Source organism: Mauremys reevesii, linkage group 2, assembly GCF_016161935.1.
Source record: "Mauremys reevesii isolate NIE-2019 linkage group 2, ASM1616193v1, whole genome shotgun sequence".
Lineage (NCBI taxonomy): Eukaryota > Metazoa > Chordata > Testudines > Geoemydidae > Mauremys > Mauremys reevesii.
In genome coordinates, this window is record NC_052624.1 from 5,678,680 (window position 1) to 5,704,292 (window position 25,613).

Sequence of the window (25,613 nt, forward strand, 5' to 3'; positions counted from 1 at the left end):
AGCTAAACATAGAAACTGCTGCTGAATTGCCACTGCCGCGAAAACGTGCCTGCAGCCCTAAGGGCACACGGACTGCCCCCGCTGCCCGTGGCAGCAATTCAGTGCGCTGCTTGGGGTGGCGAAAACTATAGAGCCGGCCCTGTTAAAGACAAAGCTGAAGAGACTCAATTAAGAGTCATTGCTTCTGTTCAGTGATTGCTAGAGCTGAATCACTGATAAGCAGGTCTAGGCACTACACCTTACGCCTGCTGTAGTGACAGTGGTGAAAGGAAAGACACGGCAGAGGCTGCACTGGCAGTGAGGTTCCCTGATACCCAGTGAAATCACCAAGAGCTGAAGTCACTAAAGGCCTGGGTTAAGCAGCGGAGCCTCACCACATGGGATGGCAGAAATGGCAGTGAGCACCCCAAAGTGGCAGTACATGACCAAAAAGAACAAGAGTACTTGTGGCACCTTAGAGACTAACAAATTCATTTGAGCATAAGCTTTCGTGGGCTACAGCCCACTTCTTCGGACAGAGAAAAGCAGCGGAGTCAGCGGCAAACAGCCAGTTGCAGAGGCGCACAGCGACCACAGCGACATTGCTTGATGCCTGCCCCCTTTCTGGGATTGGCGGTGAACCCCTGTGAACACACCTATGAGCTACCAAGGCAGCCAGCTGGGAGTGGGGTTCAGCAGAGGGAGAGGTGATGTGTTAAAGGGACATTCGGAGTCAGACTTCTTCACCGCAAGGTGGGAAACTGACGCGAAGGACACTGCCCAGCATACTGTGGGGTTGGGTTTGCTTATCGGTACATGCTTTTGAATATGCTTGTGGTGTTTTTCTCCAAACTCATGCTTGGCTCCCTTTTAATAAAAGTTCTTTTTTGTTATACTCAGAACTCACGAGAGGGGAAGTATTTCCTCTTAGAGGTGTGTGTGTGTGTGTGTGTGTGTGTGTGTGTGTGTGTGTGTGCGTGTGTGTGTGTAAAGTTTTCCCAGATTACTGGGTGGGAGCTTGAGCTAGTTCTGTTTTACACTGTTAAGAAGGACCCCTAGATATTGAAGCTGTCCCTTGTTGCTGCTGACTCCACCTGGAAGAAGGGTTACACAGCCATAGCTGGATGGCTGCCTCTCACTTCTCCTGCAAGCCCCTTCCATTCCCACTACATGCTAGCAATGATCTTGTGCTAAAAAGCAGAACAATTTAAAGAAAACAATGAGCTCATTTTCTAAACAAAGCTTCCCTGCAGAAATGTGAAATTGATTGACTTTGTCCTTTTTGTGCACAATCTTTGCACAAACGTGAACCGCCCCCCCGGGATGCAGAAATGGGCTGAATTTGATATTGCAGACAAAGAGAGGTGACAGGTCAGACTGGAACTACTGCTCCCTGGAGGCCTTGCAAAATGGTCCTGACAAAGCCCGGAATCACACAAAAGCGACTGGATCGGTTGGATTTCCTTATGAATTTCAGTCTCAGCCCACGTGCATTGCACAATTCCCCCCGAGGAGCGTTATGGCAAAGCAGATGATGAGGAAACACATTCCTTGATGGACACCTGCCACACATCTCTCTGCTCCACGGCAAGATGGAAGGGCTGGAACAGAAGAACCTTCCAACCTGTGAATGGGTGGGATGAATTACCCGCTCACTGCCATGACATGTGGGTGGAGTATCTGAATGACGGCTTAGGTCATGGCAGCCAGAGCCTTTAGTTAGAGAATCCTCCTCTCTTGCTGCCCCCTTTGTACCAGATAGTGGGGCTAGGAAAGGCCTTGCCCAACGTACCATGGGCGCACGACGCAACCTTGAAAAGAATTGGGGAGAAGCGGTTGCCCATCATCCTGCTCTTAGGTGGCTCCGTTTGCTGGGAGCCGTCGGGGTCAGCAGACCGGTTCTGCACCGGTGTTGGAGGGAAGGACAGGAGGATCGCCCCCTGCTGGCTGCCTCCACCTAGCGGCTGTGCCACTTCCCCTCGTCTCGTCAGCGGGCAGCTGCTGCAATGTCACTGTGGGTGGGCTGTGAGGAAACACCCATGTCTTGGGTGATGAGTCATTTTGCGTCACCAAGCCGATGGTTGAAATGGCTCCCTTTCTGGGCTCCGGGCTTTCTCCGCTGGGATCAATATGACTCCTTGCAATTGATTTAAACTGGGGCAGGATCACTCTCCTTCCCAGCAAGGGCCACAGAGATTGGGACTGACTAAAGGCAGGGGAGATGTTGGGTAAATCACATTGCAACATGTGGGGTATGTCTACACTGCAGTGTGAGCCCAGGGTTTGAACCCAGGCTCAAGCCTAATCCCCCTGCCATCTACACACAAATTGTGTTAATTCAGGGCTCGGACCTAGGGTCCCAGGATTCCCTGGGGCTGGAGGATCTGAGCCTGAGTCAAGCCAGGACCCAGGGTTCAAGCCTTATTGTTTTGTAGTGTAGACGCAGCCCCACTGGACTCATGATCTGGGAGTCTGCCAAAAGTATCCCACAATGCCACAGCCTGACTTTCTTTGTTCTCTGGACAATCAAGCTCGTGGACAGCCAAGTTTTCCCCACGCTGCTCCACAAACAAAGGGTTAGAATGGCCACATTTTGGGAGGGCGCTGGGAAGTTTGGGATACAGCTGGTGGGACTCAGACCTGCACAACAAAGTTTAGATTCTGGAGCCCCGGGACAGGACCCAAGGTTCAACAGTTCCTAACCCTGTGTAGCTTTGCTGTTATTTATTAAGGATGAATATTCAGGGCCTGATCCTTCCTTGTCTCGTGCCTTGAGATGTCAATTGCACCTGTACAAAATGAGTGTAAAATGTGCCTGTTCTGATCTGGTTGCATTTCACACTCACTTTGCACAGGGGTAAGTGACCGCACAAGGGGCAAGGCAGTGGAGAATCGAACCCCCCTCGAGTCTATGTACCAACCCCCGTCTCTTCCAGTGAAGAATCATCCTTCTCCAGATGTCCCTGAGCTCCGTTGCCTGCTCAGAAACCAGGCTATTAATGAAAGTCCTGGGTGATTGTGAATCCACCAGGCACAACTTGTTTCATGTCACTCGAACCTTCAAATCAAAAGAAAACCCCGTTTGGGTATGAGCTTGTGCAAGACAAAGGAAAAATCGGTAAGGAAGTGAAACGGCAGAGCTTTGCAGTCCTCAGCCTTTAAAGACAGGGCAGAGAAGCAGGTGCAGGACTCACCAGCCAATTCATTTTTGCATCCGATTTCATGGTGGCTTTTGAAAAGCTCCTTGCTCTTGCGGTGACAGGATTTTGCAAAGTGCCTCAGGCTTCAAATGGGGGTGGGGTGCGTGTGTGTGTGGCAGGGGTGGGGGTGGGGCACTCTGACTTATTTAAATGGTCACAGCAGACATCAAACTGTAATCCCCCCCTCCCTACCCCCCTCCCGAGATGACAGGAAAATCTTGGCAGGGTTTGAAAAGGGAGAAATTGGATTCAATTCCAAATGATAAGCAGATGTCTGTGAGAGCAGGAGCCTTTCGCATAGAGAGAGAATGATCGTAACCCTTAGGGAACCAGCCTCTTTCCTGGGTTGTATTGCAGACTGTGTTAAAATGGTGTGCTGCCACTTTAAATTCTCAGGGCTTGGCCTTGTCCTGCTTGCAGGCGAAGAGGGGCTGTAGGGAAGCGTGCAATCTGGACTAGCTAGCAGCAGTCAGCCTGCAAAGAGCCAGTTTAGAACAAGGTGGGGGTAAGTTGTTCCTCTCTCCCTTAGGGAGCAGCCTGTTTCCTCGCTCTCTGGTTTTGGGTTCTTGTGTGGTTGGGTTCTGGATTCTAAGAAAGAAAGTCATGTGATGTTGCAACCTTCCAGCAAGAGTATTCGATGTTTTTATCTAACTTGCTTGTGTGGGCATCGGGAACATCACATTTCTTAAGGGCGAGATTGTGCCCTTGTTTCTCGTGCCCAAGCAGGGGAGTGTAGATCATGCTCCACCCTCTTGCTTGGCCTACCTGGATCTTTAGTCTGGGGCAGAATATAGCCCCTACGCTGACCCAGATGCTGCCCATTGAGAGCAAGTGGGTGGAACCATAACTATGTCCCTGCCCCCCACTCATCATTGGCCATGCACATTTTGGGGAGGTAAGCAGCACTCCTAAAATGCCTGCAGTAACGTACGTCTCTTGCAGAGCCAGAGGGAAGCAGGGGAGGTGCTGTGCCTTGGGGGGCTGTCTGAGTCACGGCATCTCCCGGGACAGAGAAACTTATACCCCATCTCTTGCTCAGGGGTGTCTGATGGCACCATCTAGCCTTACAGCTGCGGAAGTGCGAGCCACTGGGGAAGAGAGAGCATTGCCTGAAGCACAGAGAGCAGGCAGGCTCCTGGGCTGAGTCCTTTCTTGATGCCAGCAGTCACCCCTTATACCTGGCCTGAGCTCCCGAAGTGACTCTTCTCCCTTGCCAGCAGTTCTGAGCCTAGCCCTGAGGGAGGGGACTGGGCTGGCGCCAGGACGAAGCCATAAGAACATAAGAACGGCCACACTGGGTCAGACCAAAGGTCCATCTAGCCCAGTATCTGTCTACCGACAGTGGTCAATGCCAGGTGCCCCAGAGGCAGGGGCCAGGCACCAGCGGCCAGCGCCGCAGCGGGCGGCGCGGGGGGGGGGGGGCATTGGAGGCTGGTGGGCCTCGCGGCCGCTGCGTGGCTGGTCCCCGGGCCCCGGAGCCCGGGACCTCGGCGCCCTGCGCATGCGCGCGTGCGCCGCGCGGCCGCCTTCGGCTCTCCCCAGGCGAGCCGCGCGGGCGGCTGCGGCGTCCCCGGCCCCCCGGCCCTGACCTGCCGCCGCGCATGCGGGCTCCACCCGAGCAAAGCCGCCCCCCCCCAGATGCCCGCCGGCCGGGAAGGAGAGGGGACCCGGGGGGGGGGGGAAGGGCGGCACAGCGCTCCGCGCTGCTTGGGGCAGCGTGATTTGTAGAGCCGCCCCTGCCCAGAGGGAATGAACAGGACAGGTAATCAGGTGATCCATCCCCTGTTGCTCATTCCCAGCTTCTGGCAAACAGAGGCTAGGGACACCCTCCCTGTCCATCTTGGCTAATAGCCATTGATGGACCTGTCCTCCATGAACGTATCTAGTTCTTTTTTGAACCCTGTTATGGTCGTAGCCTTCACAACACCCTCTGGCAAAGAGTTGCACAGGTTGACTGTGCATTGTGTGTAGAAATACTTCCTTTTGATTGCTTTAAATCTGCTGCCTATTAATTTCGCTTGGTGACCCCTAGTTCTTGTGTGATGAGAAGGAGTAAATAACACTTCCTGATTTACTTTCTCCACACCGGCCATGATTTTATAGACCTCTATCATATCCCCGCTTAGTCGTCTCTTTTCCAAGCTGAAAAGTCCCAGTCTTATTAATCTCTCCTCATATGGAAGCTGTTCCATACCCCTAATAGTTTTTGTTGCCCTTTTTTGAATTGGGACCGGGTGTGATAGGGTGTGTTCCCCACACTGGTTCTGAATTGGGCCAGATGGGCCCAACTGGCCAATGAAGCAGCAAAGGAGGGAGGTATAGGCTGGGCAGAGAGCCTTGGTTACAGAGAAGCTCACCTGAGCAGAAGTGGGCTGGGCTCGTGTAAATCCAAGAAGCTGGCAGCAGAAAAGGCTGCTGGGAGGAAGTTAGTGATCACCTTTTTGTAGTAGAGAGAGAAGGAGGGAACGGAGGGAGGGAGTAAGACAGGGGCATAGGGGTGGAGAAGGCAGCCTGTGGGACACAGAGTAGGAAGGGTGGGGACTGAACAGACCTAGGCCGTGTGTTGTAGGGTCCCTGGGCTGGAACCCAGAGTGGAAGGCTGGCCCGGGTTTCCTTACCTGCCACTGGGGAAGTGGCACCGGCGGGGCAGTGAACTGGACGGCTGTCTGGGTCGTGGCAGGAATGGCTGAGTTGGGACAACTGGTGTGAGGGCTGTCGGACACTGCGGGTGGAGACTTTGAAGGACTTTCCCAGAAGGGGAAACCACTGAGCGACCTGGCCGGCGGACTGAGACATGAAGAGAAAGCAGCAGCTCCGGGAGCGAGAGGGGGCTGCAGGCTGAGCGAGTGAGAGACAAGGGGCTTCGGCCTGGCAGAGCTAATCTCCAGAGCCGCCAGGAGGAGGCGCCGTCCTGTGGTGAGTAGCACACACCCTCGCAGGGGATCACTCCAGTTCCTTTGGGGCTGGAGGCAAGGCGGGTGGGAGGGTGGAATCTGTCTCCCAAACAGCAAAGAGGCCAAGAGTCTTTATTAAGCAAATGTCAACCTTGTAAAATGCCAACAGAGGGCAGCCCGAGGCTGCATGAGCTGTGACAGGGAGGGAAGCTGGCTGGTGCTTATCAGAGAAGATCCTCGCTCCTTGAAATCAGCAGGTCTCCTCTGGAGAGAGATTTGTGTCCTATGCCAGGTCTCCTATTTGGGCAGAGCGACGTTTCCCATTAAGAAGAGGAATTATGCATTTGAAGAGCCAGGCGAACGCGCTTTGCAGATAACGCCGTGTATTTATTTTCAAATCCCATGCGTCCCATGGGAAAGAAACCTGCGGAGAGCGAGCGGCAGGCAAGCCAAGAGTCAGAGGCAGCAAATTGATGCGGAAAGGAGTCAGTTGATTGTGTTGATACCAGGGCAGAACACAACCAGGGCCTTGGGGATGTGCGTGTTAACCTCAAATGGCCCCACAGCTATGTCACCTGGGAGCGGGTAACACTGTCACACGCAAACCAGCGCCAGACAGAGACCTTGGCACAAAACTAGCCAAGGCTGTTAAAAGCTGCATTGGCCTTTCGTTGTAAGCGATGCCGTTTTACTAGGGACTGTGAAACTTGGCCTGAAAACTGCCTGTTTGCTTTACCTGCCCCAAGCGCCAGTGTCTACTAGCTTGGGGAAAAGCAAGGATTCGGTGCCGGGCCGGGGTGGGGCGTAAGGGAGACCACAGAATACGTGCAGAGCTTGTTTGTGTACTCGTGGGATGGAGCCGCGAGGCTGAAAGGAAGGATGGCCTTGTGGTTTATGCACCAGCTTGGCACTTCCACTCTTCCATGTGCGAGAAGGTCCCTGTGTGACACTGAGAAAGTTTCACGGGGGGCTGGATTCTCTGGTCTGCTCAATCCACTTTGCATCACAAGTCTGAGTTGTGACTTATTATTATTATTATTGGGCCGGTGTAGCTACATGCTGCCCCATATTCGGGGCAGATTGTCCGGTTACGATCCAGCCTTTTGTGAATAATCAGGGCAGTGCGACTCGTTTTCACAGGAAGTACGGCCTGACGTGCTACGCAGCGTTTAAATAATGCAGAATAGGGTGAAATCGGAACCAGAGGGAGGCTGTGGAGGAGATTTGAAATGAGCTGGAGACTTACCAGGGGGAGAGAACCAGCAGGGCTGCTCTGGGAAGTGGGAGCTGCATTAGCAGAAAAGACCTTCGCAGAATAGTAAATTATTTGAAACATCAGATACTTGCAGCGTGAGGGTCCTTGCCAACACATGGGCCATCAGAAGGTCATCTGAGGAATACATACATTGGAAAAGGCAGAATGGTTCAATGAATAGAGCACAATCCTGGGACTTAAGACATCTGAATTCTGTTCCTGGCTTTGCCATGGACCTGCTGTGTGGCCATATGCAAGTCCCTTCTCCTCCTGTCTTTATCTTGTCTGTTCACACAGGGAATTCTTCACAGCAGGGAGCATCTTTCGCTGTGTTTACACAGTGCCTAATACAAAGGGCCTCTGATCTCAGTTGCCCCCCCCCCCCGCACAGTTGTAATAAAAATAATAAATCTGAGTTGCTGTTGGCTAGGGACTGAGGTTTTAAAAGATGAATGGGAATGGGATTTCCAAATCCTCTAGGTTTTGCTCCATGTGCAGCCACAGTGAGAGACGCGAACAAGATGTTCGGAGCTATAACGGATGGGGTGATGAATAATACAAAGACTATTCTAATGTGGTTGTGTAAATCAACGGTGCGGCCTCCACGGGAAAGCGGTGCCAAGTACTGGTCACCCCATCTCAAAAGGAAAGGCTTTGAAGATCTCAGCCTGGCTGTGTAAAGCTAGGGGAGGGAAGTGGTTAAAAATATTAACAGTAAATAGCCATCTTTAATTGCCTCACAGAGATGAATCAGAGAAGCTCACACTTTGTACTACTGTGCCGGCATAACAAAGAAAGGATATATAGCCAGGCAAACTCTACAACAAGTGGAGCTATAAAGTACTTTTAATGCAAATGTATAGCCTTGAATATAATAAACCCCATGGGAGGAACTTAAAGGCTTAGAATTTCTAGTTTTTTATTGTCTCGTTATAAGTCTACCAAAATCTTTTAAATGCAGGATCGATCTTTCTTTCTTTCTTTCTTTCTTTCTTTCTTTCTTTCTTTCTTTCTTTCTTTCCAACTACTAAAACATCCGATTAACCTGAAATTTAGCAGGTCGATAGTTAGGGGATTTTGCAAATAAATAGTGTGTTCCTTTTGGAGTTGAAATGTGTCTCCCGGGAATGCAGAGGAGTGCAATTTAACTGAAACCCAATGTTAAAAGCCGGGTCCACTGCTGTCTCTAAAAGCGTTAGGTCTTGTGGCTGGAGACCTATCATGTTTTGCAGAAATTACCATCTATAATAAACAGTCCTGTAGAGGAAGAAAAACACAGTGAACTAGAAAAACAACAAGAATTCCGGTAGCACCTTAAAGACTAACAAATTTATTTGGACATAAGCTTTTGTAGGTAAAAAACCCACTTCTTTAGATGCATGGAGTGAACATTACAGATACAGGCAAAATATACTGACACATGAAGAGAAGGGAGTTACCTTGCAAGTGGAGAACCAGTGTTCACAAGGCCAATTCAGTCAGGGTGGATGTGGTCCACTCCCAGTAATTGATGAGGAGGTGTCAATACCAAGAGAGGGAAAATTGCTTTTGTAGTGAGTCAGCGACTCCCAGTCCCTATTCAAGACCAAATTAATGGTGTTAAATTTGCAAATGAATTGTAGCTCTGCAGTTTCTCTTTGAAGTCTGTTTTTGAAGTTTTTGTTGTTGAAGAATGGCTACTTTTAAATCTGTTATTGAATGTCCAGAGAGATTGAAGTGTTCTCCTACTGGATTTTGTATGTTACCATTCCTGATGTCTGATTTGTGTCCATTTATTCTTTTACCTAGAGACTGTCCGGTTTGGCCAATGTACATGGCAGAGGGACGTTGCTGGCACATGATGGCATATATCACATTAGTAGATGTGCAGGTGAATGAGCTCCTGATGGTGTGGCTCATGTGGTTAGGTCCTATGGTGGTGTCGTTAGAGTAGATATGGGGACAGAGTAGGCAACGGGGTTTGTTTCAGGGATTGGTTCCTCGGTTAGCGTTTCTGTGGTGTAGTGTGTAGTTGCTGGTGAGTATTTGCTTCAGGTTGGGGGGCTGTCTGTAAGTGAGGACTGGTCTGTCTCCCAAGATCTGTGAGAGCGAGGGATCGTTTTCCAGGATAGATTGTAGATCGCTGATGATGCGCTGGAGAGGTTTTAGTTGGGGGCTGAAGGTGACGGCTAGTGGCATTCTGTTACTTTCTTTGTTGGGCCTTTTCCTGGGGTAGGTGATTTCTGGGTATTCTTCTGGCTCTGTCAATCTGTTTCTTCACTTCAGCAGGTGGGTATTGTAGTTTTAAGAACACTTGATAGAGATCTTGTAGGTGTTTGTCTGAGGGATTGGAGCAAGTGTGGTTGTATCTTAGGGCTTGGCTGTAGACAATGGATCATGTGATGTGTCCTGGAAACATGTAGGTAAGTAAGTAAGAACTAGATCCATCAGTTTATCGAGACAGCCTTGCTGGCCTGGGACTAGCAGCTCTGCTGCATCAGAGACTGCCTGATGATATATTTTTTTCCATACTCAGAACAACCCTGTATTTTCGGTATGCATGACTTTTATTTACACTGGATAACAACATTGGAACCTCCAGACTGGATCAGACCTTAGGCCCATCTAGTCCGGTGCCCTGTCTCTGATAGTGACCAGCACCAGCTGCTTCAAAAGAAGGTGTAAGAACCCTGCCTCTCTCATTAAGTTTCAGTTTGAACTCCCAGAGTTAGAGGCTGGCTTGATCCCCTGAAGCGTGAGAGCTGATCACTTCCAAAATATTTATCATTGATTATGATAACTCTGGATACTCTTGATAACCAGACAACATAATCAGCAATAATAAAAATGAAGGTCTTCATGAGAGAACACAGTGTGTGTGTGTGTGTGTGTGTCTCTCCTCTGGGACAATCTGCATTAAAATGAACTTTAAGGTGGGCCAGATCCTCAGCTTGTATAACTCCGTGTAGTTCCGTTGTCTTCAATAGGGTGATGCCAGCTGATGAAAGCAGAGGAGCTAATTTGCTATGTCTGTAAACAGGGGCCACTGAGGATGTAAATGGGTGGTGCACTGAAATCAAATCCCTGGCACCCTACCGCTTAGCACTTTACAGGACACTTTTCAGTTGGCTTGGGTGAGCTCTAACCCCATAGGAACTCAGGCTCTCTTGCTTTGTGTGCTGAAGCAACTCAAACAGCATTGCGGGTCAGAGCGTGTGCAGCTAAACCCACTGGTGTACTGACATTACACTTTTTGCTGCAATATCTGTGTGCCCATTAAACATCGTATTCTCTTGGAGTGCAGTCTATACAGAGTTGTTTTACGCTGGTGTAGCAGAGTACATCACAGAGGAGCTGTATGTTGGTAAGTTGCCAGGTAATTCAAACCGGTGCAAGCCTCACTTTGTACTAGTGCGGTGTTGTCTATGTGAGACGTTTGCATCACTGGTGAAGGAGTAGCACGGTCTAGTTGCAGGGATTTGAGAGATGCTAGTTTTAGTCGTGGCTTTGACACTGACCAGCCACGTGAGCTTGGATGAGTGCTTTGCCCGCCCCGTGCCTCAGTTTCCCCTCCTACCTTTTGTCCTTTGAGAATGTAAGGTCTCTGGGGCAGAGACTGTCTCTTGTTCTGCCTGTGACCGTGCCTAGCACAATGGCACCCTGATCTAAGTTGGGTCCTTGAGGTGCAACTGTAATACAAACCATATAATGATACGTGTGGTTACACGGGTGTGAATTGCCTAGTCTAGACAAATACTAAATACTGGCCGTCTCTCTAATATGCTTCCTCTGCCCCTGCACTGGAAGAGAGTTTATTGTATGTATTATTGCGGCATTATCACTATGGGAAAGCAATAGCAAGGAGAGGGCTCTGGTTTTGTGTCCTGACAGCGGTGAGGTGAGTGGGAGGGAATTCCAGAGCTGTGGGCCAGGCCCCTGAGAATGCAGTGTCTTCCACCCGCTGCAATCTCCCTCTTGCTGACCGCTTCCAAGTCACCATGGAGCTCAGGAGATGGTCTGGACATGGAAGGAGAGATGTTAGGACCCAGTATCCCAGTCCGTTGAAGACTCTGAAGATCAAGACTGGGGGACCTTAACTCCGAGCCGGTTTGTGATGGCAAATGATCAAGGCAGCCGTGTGATGGGCCCTGCTTCCCCTGTTTTGCTCGGCGGTTTTGCTGCTGTGCTTTGCCCCAGCTGGAGATTTTAGTGTCTGTGGTTTCATTCCCAGGTGTGATAACAGAGCTTGGAGGTCACAAATGCGTCATTCACTGCAGCAGAATCCTCCTCTGTTTGAATGGGAAAGTGGGCAGGGCTGCAGCAAGCTCCGGTGCAGAGGCTTGATTATTAAGGTCCCGATCCTGCTCCCACACACACAAATGGCCAAACCCCCACTGACTTTAATAGAAGCAGGGCTGGGCTCCGAGGTATCGTAGGAGGGAGCTGAATTTCTGTATGAGTCACAACAGGCTAGAGCAGGGGTAGGCACACGAGCTGATTTTCAGTGGCACTCACATAGGGTGACCAGATGTTCCGATTTTATAGGGACAGTCCCAATATTTGGGGCTTTTTCTTATATAGGCTCCTATTACCCCCACCCTCATTCCGATTTTTCACACTTGTTGTCTGGTCACCCTACACTCACACTGCCCTGGTCCTGGCCACCGCTCCGGGGGGCTCTGCATTTAATTTAATTTTAAATGAAGCTTCTTAAACATCTTATAAGCCTTATTTACTTTACATACAACAATAGTTTAGTGGTATATGATAGACTTATAGAAAGAGACCTTCTAAAAAGGTTAAAATGTATGACTGGCATGCGAAACCTTAAATTAGAGTGAATAAATGAAGACTTGGCCCACCACTGCTGAAAGGTTGATGACCCCTGGGCTAGAGGATCTTTTCCCTCTCTAAATCTGATGATGCTCCAGTCCCCAGAGCTGTCAGTTCATCGCCTTTCACCAGCAAAAAATTTGCTGCAATTTATTTCATCTGAAATTGACAGCAAACTGAATTTAGCTCCCCAGCTGGCAGAGACCCGCTTTGCTGCATTGACATTCCTGTGTAATTAGCTCTCTTTGTGCGCTAGAAAATCATGAGGATGAACATTTGCACCCATTGTCTGGCTAAATAAGTATGACAACAAATGTCCCACTAAGTCTTGTAATTATCGAGTGAGAGAACTTAATCCCCAAGGATAAGATTTCCCAAGCTAAATGCTCTCCTTTTGCTAATGATCCAGGGCTGTGCTCTTTTTCTCCTGAATTTTTAAGCCTGGATCCTGCAAGGTGCTCTGAGCAGACTCATGCAGAATTCCATTAATTTCATTGCAACGCTGGACATGCCCAAGGGTCTGCCTGAGCAGCTTGCATGATTAGGCCATTAAGCGCTTTGGATCTCTTGCAAGATTTAATAATTCTGGATTTTGGCTGGTCTGGAAATACCCCCAGGTTTGCCTTTCTGGCAACGTTTTGGGTCCAGCCAGATGCCAGAAATGCAGAGGCACCTCAGCATTGTTTCAAACCTAAGTTAGTTGGAACTGAACCTTTTTCAGCCTGCAAACTCATTCTGCCGGCAAAGGTTGAGCAGAGGAAAAAAGCTGCATGCTCCAGGTGCATGGTTTAAGGGTCAAATCCTGTTCTTATCTTCACCAGTGTAAATCCAGGGTAACTCTGTGGCACTACCCTGTGTTTTGTACTGGTGCAACAAAGAGCAGACTCAGTACTGACAGACATTTGTCCACTGAGTCACAAGTTCACATCATCCTGTTTTACTGACATTTACACAGCAGCATTTTAAGGAAGGCTCCCCCCACTTTGTTACAAGGACATTGCAAATCAGTTATAACGATTGCTAAAGTAAGTGCATCTCTCTATAAGCACTTCTAAAATGCCCCTAATCAGAGGATGTACGTGCTGTTATGTGAATAAAGGCATGTCTACACGGAGACACTCAGGAAAGTTAATCCAAATTAAGTAAAAGTGAATTTAAAGTGGATTGATTAAACTGCATTAAACCCTGGTGTGGCTACACGTCTTCAGAATTAAAGTGGCCTTAATTTGATTTTGCGTACTTCAATTTAGCAGTGAATTAAGCTAAATAAAATTAAAGCCACTTTAATTCTGAATAAGAGAAGTCACACAGGGATTTAGCTATTCCTCATTAAAAATTAATTTGGACTAATTTTCCTGAGTGTCTCTGTGTAAACAAGCCCTAAGAATTACAGCAAGTTCTCCACCCCGTAGGACCAAAATAGCTCCACTTCCCCTTGTTTTAGCCATGGGTTCCTGATTTCCAGATAATGTTACTGGGTTCTTACCCTGGTCTGGTATTTGGAGACTGTCTCTGTGAAATGATGAGTTTTGTATTGTAACCGGAACATAACATTTCATTCGCTCCCATCTCGTGGAGACGGTGGATTTGTTGCTTCGTTTAATCAAGTCCGTGAAAGTCCGTGAGAGTGAAAGAATAGAGCTGCTCTTTGTGTATGGGAATCACAATAACAACAGCATCACAGCAGCTTTTCCATCTGGTCTCTAAGGACTTGGTCCAAAACCCATTAAAGTAATCCATGGGAGTCTTTCCATGGCTTTCGATGCTCTTTGGATCAAGTCCTAACTCATGCACGTCGGTATAAATTTAAATCACATCCATGAAACATTAGCTTTAAAGTAGCAGCTAAAGGAACATAGAAAGTTTCGTTTGAAACATGGGCAAAGCCAAGCCTGAGTGTGAATCTTTGCCAGGAAATGCTTGCTGAGCTCAAACCTAGTCACGCGTCAGGACAAAAGGATGTAGAATTGAGAACATGGCCGCATTCATCGTGGGGGGTGGGCCGGGGGAAAGGGAATTTACATTAGAAGAATCATTGGCAAAGTACATCTATCAAATCAAACTGAAACAGCAGCACGTGGTCTCGATGTTTAATTAAAATATCCTGCAAAATCCAAGACTATTTTACCATGTATATTCTTCTTAATAATTTTATTAGACTACAATCTAGAGCTGCCAGCCAAGCTCCAAGTTCCATTGTGCTAGTGTAACGCAGACAGACCCCGGTCAGGACTGAACCTGGGACCTTTGGAGCTAAATGCTCAAGCCTCTACTGCAGGGGTCGGCAACCTTTCAGAAGTGCTGTGCCAAGTCTTCATTTACTCACTCTAATTGAAGGTTCCGCGTGCCAGTCATACATTTTAACGTTTTTAGAAGGTCTCTTTCTATAAGTCTATAACATATAACTAAACTATTGTTGTATGTAAAGTAAATAAGGTTTTTAAAATGTTTAAGAAGCTTCATTTAAAATTAAATTAAAATGCAGAGCCCCCCGGACCGGTGACCAGGACCAGGGCAGTGCAAGTGCCACTGAAAATCAGCTCGCGTGCCGCCTTTGGCACCCGTGCCATAGGTTGCCTACCCCTGCTCTACTGCATGAGCTAAAAGCCATACCCCTGTTAGCTCAGACTGTAGAACAGACTCATTAATTTCGCTCTCTCTGTGGTCTTGGAGCCACTAGAAGGGCCAGAACACCACACCCAGGAGGCGTGTGGGTTACATTAGGACACAAAGGGTAAGTCTGCAGGGCAAAGGAAAACCTACGGCCGCGAGTCTCAGAGGCTGGGTCAATCGACTCAGGCTCGTGGGGCTCAGGCTACAGGTTAAAAATAGCAATGTAGATGTGTGGGCTTGAGCCTGGGCTTCAGGACCCTCCCTCCCCCCTTGCTGGGTTTCAGCCTGCGCCCAAACGTCTACACTGCAATTTTACAGCTCCACAGCCCAAGCGCTGCAAGCCCGAGTCAGCTGCCACGGGCCAGCTGCGGGTGTTTTATTGCAGTGTAGACAGACACTCCAGGCTCTTCCAACAGCGTGAAACTGATGTAATGGAGTGATGAACCAGGCCCTTATTTTTAAACTAAAATAAAGTCACTAAATCCAAATCCTCAGCTGGTGTCAGTCATCACCACTCCAGTGAATTCAATGGAGCCATGTCTGTTTGCACCAGCTGAGGGACTGGCACACTGGATTTGGTGGTTGAAGTTAACCATTCCTTGAAAGCTGCCTCCTCAAACATTCTAGTGAGTAAAGAATTTTAACAAGCATTCACCTCTACAGTTTACTTGACTGTTAAAAAGCGTTTGATTGTGTGGACTACATGTCCTACATTTTGGCCAAACCAACGTATCCTTTGGCTGGGTCACTAAAAAGTTCTCTAGCTGTGCCCCTGCTGTGGGCATGTTTGAAAAGAGGTATTGAAAATTTAGAGAGGCGGAAGCAGGGAACATAAAATCGTGCGAGGCTTATGACGTCTGAGGAGCTAGAATTTCCTGTATATCTATCTATGATCCTTATCGGGGCCTCATTGCTGTAGCGTCTGAGCACCTCGCAGTCTTTTGTGTATTTATCCTCACACACATGTCGGGAGAAAGGTCAGAGCTATTATCCACACTGTAGAAATGGGGAACTGAGACAGAGAGACTCGGGTCACCCACTATTAAGCCTGTGGCAGAGGATGGACTTCAACTGGGGGTCTCCCAAGTTAGTCCCCAACCGCTGGACCATCCTTCTTTGCCTAGGAAGCTACTGCTTTACGTGGGCATGAAAGCACATGCCAAAGAAGCAACACAGAAGAGGTGATAAAGTGTGTTCCCATCCAATGCCGAGGTTAAGACAAGGGTTGCCAGGTGTCTGGTTTTTGACCGGAATGCCCAGTCGAAAAGGGACCTTGGCGGCTCCAGTTGGGTGGTTAAAAGTCCGGTCGGCGGCACAGCAGGGGGCCGGGGCTAAGACAGGCTCCCTGCCTGATCTGGCTCCGTGTGGCTCCTGGATGTGACTGCCAGGTCCTTGCGGCCTCTAAGCCCATTGGCTGGGAACCGCGACCAATGGGAGCTGCGGGGGTGGCGCCTGTGGGTGTGAGGGCAGTGCATGGAGCCTCCCTGGCCTCCGCCTAGGGCTGCAAGGACCTGGAGGTCACTTCATGGGAGCCACGGTAAGTGCTGCTGGGACCCCAAACTCTCTCCCGCACCCCAACCCCCTGCCCTAGCCCGGAGTCCCCCCAATCCCCAGCTCGGAGCCCTCTCCCGCACCCTGAACCCCTCATTTCTGGCTCCACCTGGAGCCTGCACCCAAAGCCCTCACCCCCCTCCCGCACCCCAGCCCCCTGCCCCTGCTCAGTGAAAGTGAGTGAGGGTGGGGGAAAATGAGTGATGGAGGGAAGGGGGTTGGAGCGAGTGGTGGCAGGGCCTCGGAGAAGGGGTGGAGCATGGGGGGGGCCTTGGGGTGAGGGGCAGGGGTGTTCGGTTTTGTGCCATTAGAAAGTTGGCAGCTCTAGTTAATACAATGAACTGGTGATTGTGGAAAAGCGACATTTTGCTTCGACATTCGGGGAAACCTTTGCACAGAGTCAGTGGGGATGAAGGTTATACCCACAGGCCCTTTCTGTTTAATGACCTGATCCCAAAAGGAATTGAGCACCCAGCTCCCATTGACATTAAGAAGTGCTTAGTAGCCTTGAAAATCAGGCCACCCATGGGGGCCAAAATATAGATTTAGACCCCAAAGCTGCAAAGAGAGCCAAGCAGACGACCCCTCCCCACTGGCTACAGGCATCTATTTACATGGTTGTCTAGGGGCTTAGTGCCTAAAATCTAAATCTGTATTTAGGCATCTAAATAAAAAGGGTGTTAAGCCCTAATTTTTCCAAAGTGACTAGTGATTTTCAAGGCCTGGCTTTCAGATGCCAACCTAAGACCCCTTCCAGGGGCCTAGTTACACGAAGTGCTGAGCACCCAGCCTCTGAAAATCAGGCCCCTTTAAGGGGCTCAGGTTGGGTGCCCCCAATACCCCAGCTACTTTGGAAAAGGTCGGGGGAGATTTTTGGTGTGCGATTCAATGGGCCGTAGGCCCAACTCTCATTTGCACCTTTGAAAATCTCCACCTTAGGAGTCTAATTTTTGACATAACTACCAGGCCTGAAAACTCCATGCTGTTCAAGAGCAGAAATATAACCATAATTTCTAGTTCCTACGCCATTGTCTAGACGGCTCAAAGTGTTTATGGCCGTTATTCAGCACTCAGTTGCACTCCCGGCCCATTTAAGCCGTCTGGCAAAGAACAAAACCTGGGAAGAAAAAAAAAGAAAGTCTCCTAGTAACAGGCGAGTCTGTGGTTTTTAGCTCTGCTTGAGACTCCGCCAGACATGAGCTGATGCAGTTGTTAGAATTTATTGCCCTGTGGCACACGCACCCAGGCATTTAATTTGCTCCTGAGCAGCGCCAGTGCGAGCCTCCTGGCAGTGCAATGGCCCGAAGAGTTCTGCTGTGAGGTGTGAGTCCTTTGTGAGAGTTGCTGGGGCTTTTACGTTCACTGCGTGTTGTCTGCTGAAAGCAGAGACACGCCAACGCCAGGGGCACCTGGTGAAGGTGATGGTAAGGCTCATAGGAGATGTGACAGGAGAGTAGGGCGAACCTGTGCACGGATAGTGGGTGAGGCAAACGCAAAGGCTGCTGGTTGCTCATGGTCCTACAGATGAGTTGTTAGGATCATTTCTAGGCCCTGCAGCTGTGTGTAAAGGAAGCTGGAGAGCCAGGGGAGTTCCTGGTGGCCTCATGGTATGAGTGACAATTACAGCCCTGTGTAAATCATGGTTTTAAAAAAAAAATCACAGCAGCATCATGGCTAAGTGTTGGAATTTCATGGGATAGACACTGCAGCTGAGGTCCCAGGAACATAGGCCGGGATCTGCTGTTTGGGCACAAGCAGGTGTGTGAGGAGGCTCTGCCCTGGCAGGGGGATTGAGATGAGACTGGGATCTCCTTCCACGATAACCTCTTCGGGGTAGGTCCCCCTTTTCCCTCCTTCCTCCAATGGGGGTCTTCTGTTAGGCAACCTACCTAAAATATCGAATAGAGTAGATTTCAGAGACCAGCTGTGCATGAAATATCTCTGAAATCCTTTCTGCAAAGATCAAGAAATCCTTCTATTATTACTAAGATTTTTAATTTACAGTTCTCAAATCTTCAAATTCCTGAACATTTGAAAATAAGTAGAACCATCGTAATCCCAAACTTGCATGATCCTAATGAGCTCTTAATCCTCTCCTCCTGAAGACTGATTACCATTAAGCCATTATCAGTGAAGATCTATTTTAAACTTCTTGAAGGCCATTTGACATGCTCAGTTCGGATTTGCAAAAGAGAGAAGGGATTCATAGCTTTGCCCAGTCGTGAAGAAAATATTTCAATTTTAAATAATCTGATCCAAGGGAGTCAAGCATAAGGGTGATGAAGTTGATGTAACCTTTGTTGATTTAGGCAAGGCTTTTGGTTCAATTGGGCATGGTCAAATTATTTACACTTTAAAAAAGATTTAGTATCAATGCATGCATGCATCCGACAAAGTGGGTATTCACCCACGAAAGCTCATGCTCCAATACGTCTGTTAGTCTATAAGGTGCCAGAGGACTCTTTGCTGCTTTTACAGTATCAGTGAAGAATTTATTGAAATTAAGGATTTATATAATAATTGTTCCACAACGATTCAGGGTGGCGAAGATTCCACTGAGCCAATACCAATCCATAGTGGGGTTAAGCAAGGAGATCCTTTATTCACAATGTTATTGAATACAGCCATGGGTCTTTTCTTGTCCAAATTGGAAAAAAGAAGAAAGTCATTTTGTGGTTAGAGGTAGGAAAATCACTGCTTTAGACTTTGCAGGCAATATTGTAATAATTAGTAACTGCCATACAGGGATAATTTGGGAATTTTGAACTAATTCTGTCCATATACCAGCCTTAAAGTGACTATCAAAAAGACAAGGGACTTTATATCCTGCCAAAGTACAAAACACATGAAGTTAATCCCAAAGACAACTGGAAAATAGGTCTAGAGCCTAAAGATTATATTGAACCTGGACAGTTCGAGAAGTATTTGCTGCCCTAGCCCTGGTCTACACTAGGAGTTTAGGTCGAATTTAGCAGTGTTAGATCGATTTAACCCTGTACCCGTCCATATGACGAAGCCATTTTTGTCGACTTAAAGGGGTCTTAAAATTGATTTCTATACTCCTCCCCGATGAGGGGATTAGTGCTGAAACCGACATCGCTGGGACGAATTTTGGGGTAGTGTGGATGCAATTTGATGGTATTGGCCTCCGGGAGCTATCCCAGAGTGCTCCATTTTGACTGCTCTGGACAGCACTCTCAACTCAGATGCACTGGCCAGGTGGTCAGGAAAAGCCCGGCAAACTTTTGAATTTCATTTCCTGTTTGGCCAGTGTGGCAAGCTGATCAGCACAGGTGACCATGCAGAGCTCATCAGCAGAGGTGACCATGGAGTCCCAGAATCGCAAAAGAGCTCCAGCATGGACCGAACGGGAGGTACTGGATCTGATCGCTGTATGGGGAGACGAATCCGTGCTATCAGAACTCCGTTCCCAAAGATGAAATGCCCAAATATTTGAAAAAAATCTCCAAGGGCATGAAGGACAGAGGCTATAATGGACCCGCAGCAGTGCCGTATGAAACTTAAGGAGCTCAGGCAAGCCTACCAAAGAGGCAAACGGCCACTCCAGGTCAGACCCCCAGACGTGCCACTTCTATCATGAGCTGCTTTGCAATTCTAGGGGGAGCCCCTACAACTACCCCATCCCTGTACGTGGACTCCTGCAAGGGATTCTCATGCAGCAGGGATGAGGATTTTGGGGACGAGGAGGAGGAGGAGCAGGTTGAAGATAGCGCACAGCAGGCAAGTGGAGAAACCATTCTCCCCAACAGCCAGGAACTGTTTATCACCCTGGAGACATTACCTTCCCAACCCTCCCAACCCGGGCTCCCGGACCTTGAAGGCGGAGAAGGGACCTCTGGTGAATGTACCTTTGTAAATATAATACATGGTTTAAAAGCAAGCGTGTTTAATAATTAATTTTCCCTGAAGACTTGGCATGTATTCACGGCCAGTAAAGCTACTGGAATGCAGTCAAGCAACATCCGTTCTTTATCTCTCTGTGTTATCCTCAGAAGAGTGAAATCATTCATGGTCACCTGGTTGAAATAGGGGAATTTTATTAAGGAGATATTCAGAGGCGGCCATTCCTGCTGGGCTGTGTGGCTAGCTGTGGCTGAAAAGAAATCATCCCCGCTGTTCGCCACGTGATGGGGGGAGGGATGAAGTGATCATCCCAGAAAATTGGGTGTGAGGGGGGCTTTAGTTGGGTTTGTGCTGCACATTAACCCAAAACCTGCAGCCCCTCCTCTTAACTGGCCAACCCATTTTAAATGCTCAACCCAACTCTCCGTTTTTTTCCTCCTGCAGCTGCAAATGTTTCAATGCTCCCCCTATCATCTCCGTCCCAGAGGCTAGCGCAGATAAGAAGACGAAAAAAACTCACTTGCGATGAAATGTTCTCTGAGCTCATGCAGTCCTCCCGCACCAAAAGAGCCCAGCAGAATGCGTGGAGGCAAACAATGTGAGTCCAGGAAAGCACAAAATGAATGCGAGGACAGGAGGGACGCGCAAGGGGATAGATGGCTGGAGCGAGAGGAGAGGTGGCGGCAGCGTGATGAGAGGAGGAAGGATGCAATGCTGAGGCTACTGGAGGATCAAACTGATCTGCTCCGGTGTATGGTTGAGGTGCAGGAAAGGCAGCAGGAGCACAGACTGCCGCTGCAGCCCCTGTGTAACCAACCGCCTTCCTCCCCAAGTTCCATAGCCTCCTCACCCAGACGCCCAAGAATGTTGGGGAGGGGAAAGGGGGGCTTCAGGGACCCAACCACTCCACCCCAAGCAACAGAAACCTGGCATTCAATAAGTTTTGAAGTGCAGTGTGGCCTTGTCCTTCCCCCCCTTCCCTCCTCCCCTCCTCCATCACGCCACCCGGTGCTTCCCTCCTCCACCACCCCTCCTGGGCTACCTTGGCAGTTATCCCCCTATTTGTGTGACGAATTAATAAGGAATGCATGAATTTGAAACAATGACGACTTTATTGCCTCTGCAAGCGGTGATCAAAGTGGGGAGGGGAGGGCGGTTGGCTTACAGGGAAGTACAGTGAACCAAGGGGGTGGGTTTTCATCAAAGAGAAACAAACAGAACTTTCACACCGTAGCCTGGCCAGTCATGAAACTAGTTTTGAAAGCTTCTCTGATGTGCAGCGTGCCCTGCTGCACTCTTCTAACCGCCCTGGTGTTGGGCTGCGTGTAATCAGCGGCCAGGCGATTTGCCTCAATGTCCCACCCCGCCATAAACGTCTCCCCCTTACTCTCACAGAGATTGTAGAGCACACAGCGAGCAGTAATAACGATGGGAATATTGGTTTAGCTGAGGTCTAACCAAGTCCGTAAACTGCGCCAGTGCACTTTTAAATGTCCAAATGCACATTCTACCACCATTCTGCACTTGCTCAGCCTATAGTTGAACAGCTCCTGACTACTGTCCAAGCTGCCTGTGTACGGCTTCATGAGCTGTGGCATTAAGGGGTAGGCTGTGTCCCCAAGAATAACTATAGGCATTTCAACATCCCCAACAGTTATTGTCTGATCTGGAAAGTAAGTCCCTTGCTGCAGCTGTTCAGACAGACCAGAGTTCCCGAAGACGCGAGCGTCATGTACCTTTCCTGGCCATCCCACGTTGATGTTGGTGAAACGTCCCTTGTGATCCATCAGTGCTTGCAGCACCATTGAAAAGTACCCCTTGCGGTTTATGTACTGCCTTGGTGCTCCGGTCCCAAGATAGGGGTATGTGTTCTGTCTATCGCCCCTCCACAGTTAGGGAATCCCATTGCAGCAAAGCCATCCACTATGGCCTGCACATTTCCCAGAGTCACTACCCTTGATAGCAGCAGCTCTTTGATTGCATTGGCTACTTGGATCACAGCAGCCCCCACAGTAGGTTTGCCCACTCCAAATTGATTCCCGACTGACCGGTAGCTGTCTGGCGTTGCAAGCTTCCACAGGGCTATCGCCACTCACTTGTGAACTGTGAGGGCTGGTCTCATCTTGGTATTCTTGCGCTTCAGGGCAGGGGAAAGCAAGTCACAAAGTTCCATGAAAGTGCCCTTACGCTTGCGAAATTTTTGCAGCCACTGGGAATCATCCCAGACCCGCAACACTATGCGGTCCCACCAGTCTGTGCTTGTTTCCCGGGCCCAGAATCGGCGTTCCACGGCATGAACCTGCCCCATTACCACCATGATGTCCAAATTGCCAGGGCCTGTGCTTTGAGAGAAGTCTATGTCCATGTCCTCATCACTCTCGTCACCGCGCTGCTGTCGCCTCCTCGCCTGCTTTGGCAGGTTCTGGTGCTGCATATACTGCAGGATAATGCGCGAGGTGTTTACAATGCTCATAACTGCCGCGGTGATCTGAGCGGGCTCCATGCTTGCCGTGGTATGGCGTCTGCAGGAGCGCAGGAGACCAGAGTGGCAGCGGAAGCGTGACGATGGTTTGCAGCCCTATTGCACCATCTGCTGCCAGAGCAGGAGACCAGAGTGGCAGCAAAAGCGTGATGATGGTTTGCAGCCCTACTGCACTGTCTTCCGCCAGCAGCACCCAGGACACAATAGTGGCAGCTGAGCGGAATGGGCTGCACGCTTGCTGTGGTATGGCGTCTGCGCAGAAAAAAGGGGTGAAACGATTGTCTGCTGTTGCTCTCATGTACCCAAAACCACCCACGACAACGTTTTTGTCCCATCAGGCAGTGGGAGCTCAACCCAGAATTCCAATGGGTGGCGGAGACTGCGGGAACTATGGGAGAGCGACCCACAGTGCAACGTTCCGAAAGTCGATGCTAGCCTCGGTACTGTGGATGCACTCCGCCGACTTAATGCGCTTAGTGGGGACACACACAATCGACTGTATAAAATCGCTTCCTAAAAAATCGACTTCTATAAATTTGACCTAATTTCGTAGTGTAGACATACCTTTAGAAAGGAATCATGGATTCAGCTTTTCAGTTAAACTAGTCAATTGGTACAATAAACTCTAGAGCGCTCGTCTTAAACTAGCACAGCGCTTCGATATTTTAAAAGTTTTTATATTACCCAGATTGTTTTACAATTTACCTTTATGCGGGCTACCTGTGTATGTTCTTCATAGTTTGGACGTGATTGTCAAAAAGACAGTTAAAATATTTCTCACCTACCTCAATGCAAGGAACCTGGAGGTTAAAAAAATTAAAAGCTGGTGGGTGCTTAAGTGGTCGACAAGGTGCACGCTCTATCTTTATCTGGTACAGCCTGGCATAAGAAACAATTCTACACATATCTGGCCAGTGTCAAAAGAACAAGGCTGCCAGAATTAAAAGGCATAATAGGATTGTAAATGCCTTCGTTGATAAAAGTGAGTGATCTCAGAAAGCCAGATATAGCTTTCATCCAAGATGGCAAGGCTGTAACTGTGGATTTGAGGATACAGTGAGAGGATAATGTCCTGAGTGTGGAGGAAATGTGTAGGGCCAAGGGGGAATACTACTTTGATCTTGAAAGGTGAGTAATGGCCATTGTCGTAATGGAGATATGGCTGCAGGTTTTGCATCTGTTGTTCTTGCAGGGTCTGGTGCTGCTTTGAGTTGGTGTCCCCTGGTCTGTGGTGAGCTTCTGATGATGAGCTTGACAAGTCTGGGGAATTGTTTGAAGGCCGGAAGAGAAGGTTCAGAAATATTTCTTTCTCGATGTGGCCCCCATCAAGTATGGGTTGTAGTTGTTTGATGATGCCCCATATGGAGTATGGATACCCAGTGTGGAGTGGTAGGTGACAACTAGTGGTGTGCGGTCCTTGTTTGTTTTCCCCCCTTGTATTGAAGCAGGTTTTCTTGGGAAATTAGGGTGGCCCATTCCATGATGCGATCTACTTCTCTGGTAGAGCGTCCTTATTTAGTGAAGGTGATTTTAAGCGTGTTAAGATGTTTATCCTGGACTTTCTCCTCGGAGCATGTTCTGTGGTATTTGAGTGCCTGGCCGTAGATTACACATTTCTTGGTGTGGTTGGGGTAGTTTCTGGATCAGTGGAGGTAAGTGTGGTGATTCATGGGTTTCTTGTAGATAGTTGTGTGAAGGGTTCTGTTTTTGAAGCTCATCATGGTCTCCAGGAAGTTGATGCTGGTGTGGGAATGTTCTAGAGAGTTTAATGGATGGGTAGTGGTTGTTGAAGTTGTGGTGGAAATATATGAGGGAATTTAGGTCATCTGTCCAGAGGACAAACATGTCATCCATGTATATCAGGTATATCATCGGTTTCGTGTTGCATTTTTTCAGAAATTCTCAGGGTGCCCCATGAAAAGGTTGGCATATTAAGGAACTATCCTAGTACCTACGGCTGTTCACAGGTTTGGACATAGTGTTTGTTGTTGAATGTAAAATTGTTCTGGGTGAGGGATGACATGGTCGAGTTTGGTGATGTGTTTGGAGTGGAGATCTGAGGGTTGTCCATTGTCTTCGAGATATCTGAGGTAGACAGCGATGTTGTCATTGTGGGGGATGTTGGTGTCTAGGGAAGTGACATCCATGGTGGCAAGTACAGTGTTCTGAGGGAGGCTGTTGATATTGCTGAGTTTCTGGAGGAAGTCAGTTGTATCCTGGAGGAAAAGTGTTCTTTGTGTGGTGAGTGGTTTGAACATGGCTTCTGTGAGTCCCAATACGCCTTCAGTAAGAGTGTCATGGCCAGATATGATGGGTCTGTCTTGGTGCCATCGTTTGTGTATCTTGGGATCCTCAACTCCAATCTTGCCAAGCTCATCATCAGAAGCAAGCTTCCCACAGACTAGGACCCGCCAACTCAAAGTGGCACCAGACCCTGCCAGAACAAAAGATGAGAAACCTGTAGCCATATCTCCACTGCTACAATGATCAATATCCCACACAACCCACCTTTCAAGATCCATGGGTCCTACACATGCCTATCACAACATGTGGTATACCTCATCTAGAGCATCAAATGCCCCAGTAACAACTATGTGGGCAAAATGAAAAAATCACCACACACTCTCAAATGAACTCACACAAAAAGTTGATAAAAGACAAAAACATCCTATTATCCCTGGGCGAACACTTTTCACAAAATGATCAGTCCATATCTGACCACTCAGTCCTCTTCCTCAAAGGAAACCTGCACAACACCATCAAAAGATGAGCCTGGGAGCTTAAATTCATAAATCTGCTAGACTCCAGAAATCATGGACTCGATAGAGATACTGGTTTTATGTCTCATTACAATAATCTATTACCCACTAACCCTCCTAGAAAACATGACCTATGAAGGAAGATTGAAAAAAAAAAAGGGGTTGTTTAGTATGGAAAAGAGAAGATGGAGAGGGGACATGATA

General features: G+C 48.6%; 1 long non-coding RNA gene across 1 annotated transcript in view; it reads right to left on the reverse strand.

Moving 5' to 3' along the window:
* Positions 1-6,188: 6,188 nt before the first annotated feature.
* Positions 6,189-25,613, reverse strand: part of LOC120398944 — a 32,340-nt gene continuing 12,915 nt past the window's right edge. The window contains exons 4-5 of the long non-coding RNA XR_005594842.1: positions 7,320-7,463; positions 6,189-6,497 (exon numbers count right to left, since the gene is read on the reverse strand). This is a non-coding gene — a long non-coding RNA (uncharacterized LOC120398944). The remainder of the gene's footprint in view (positions 6,498-7,319; positions 7,464-25,613) is intronic.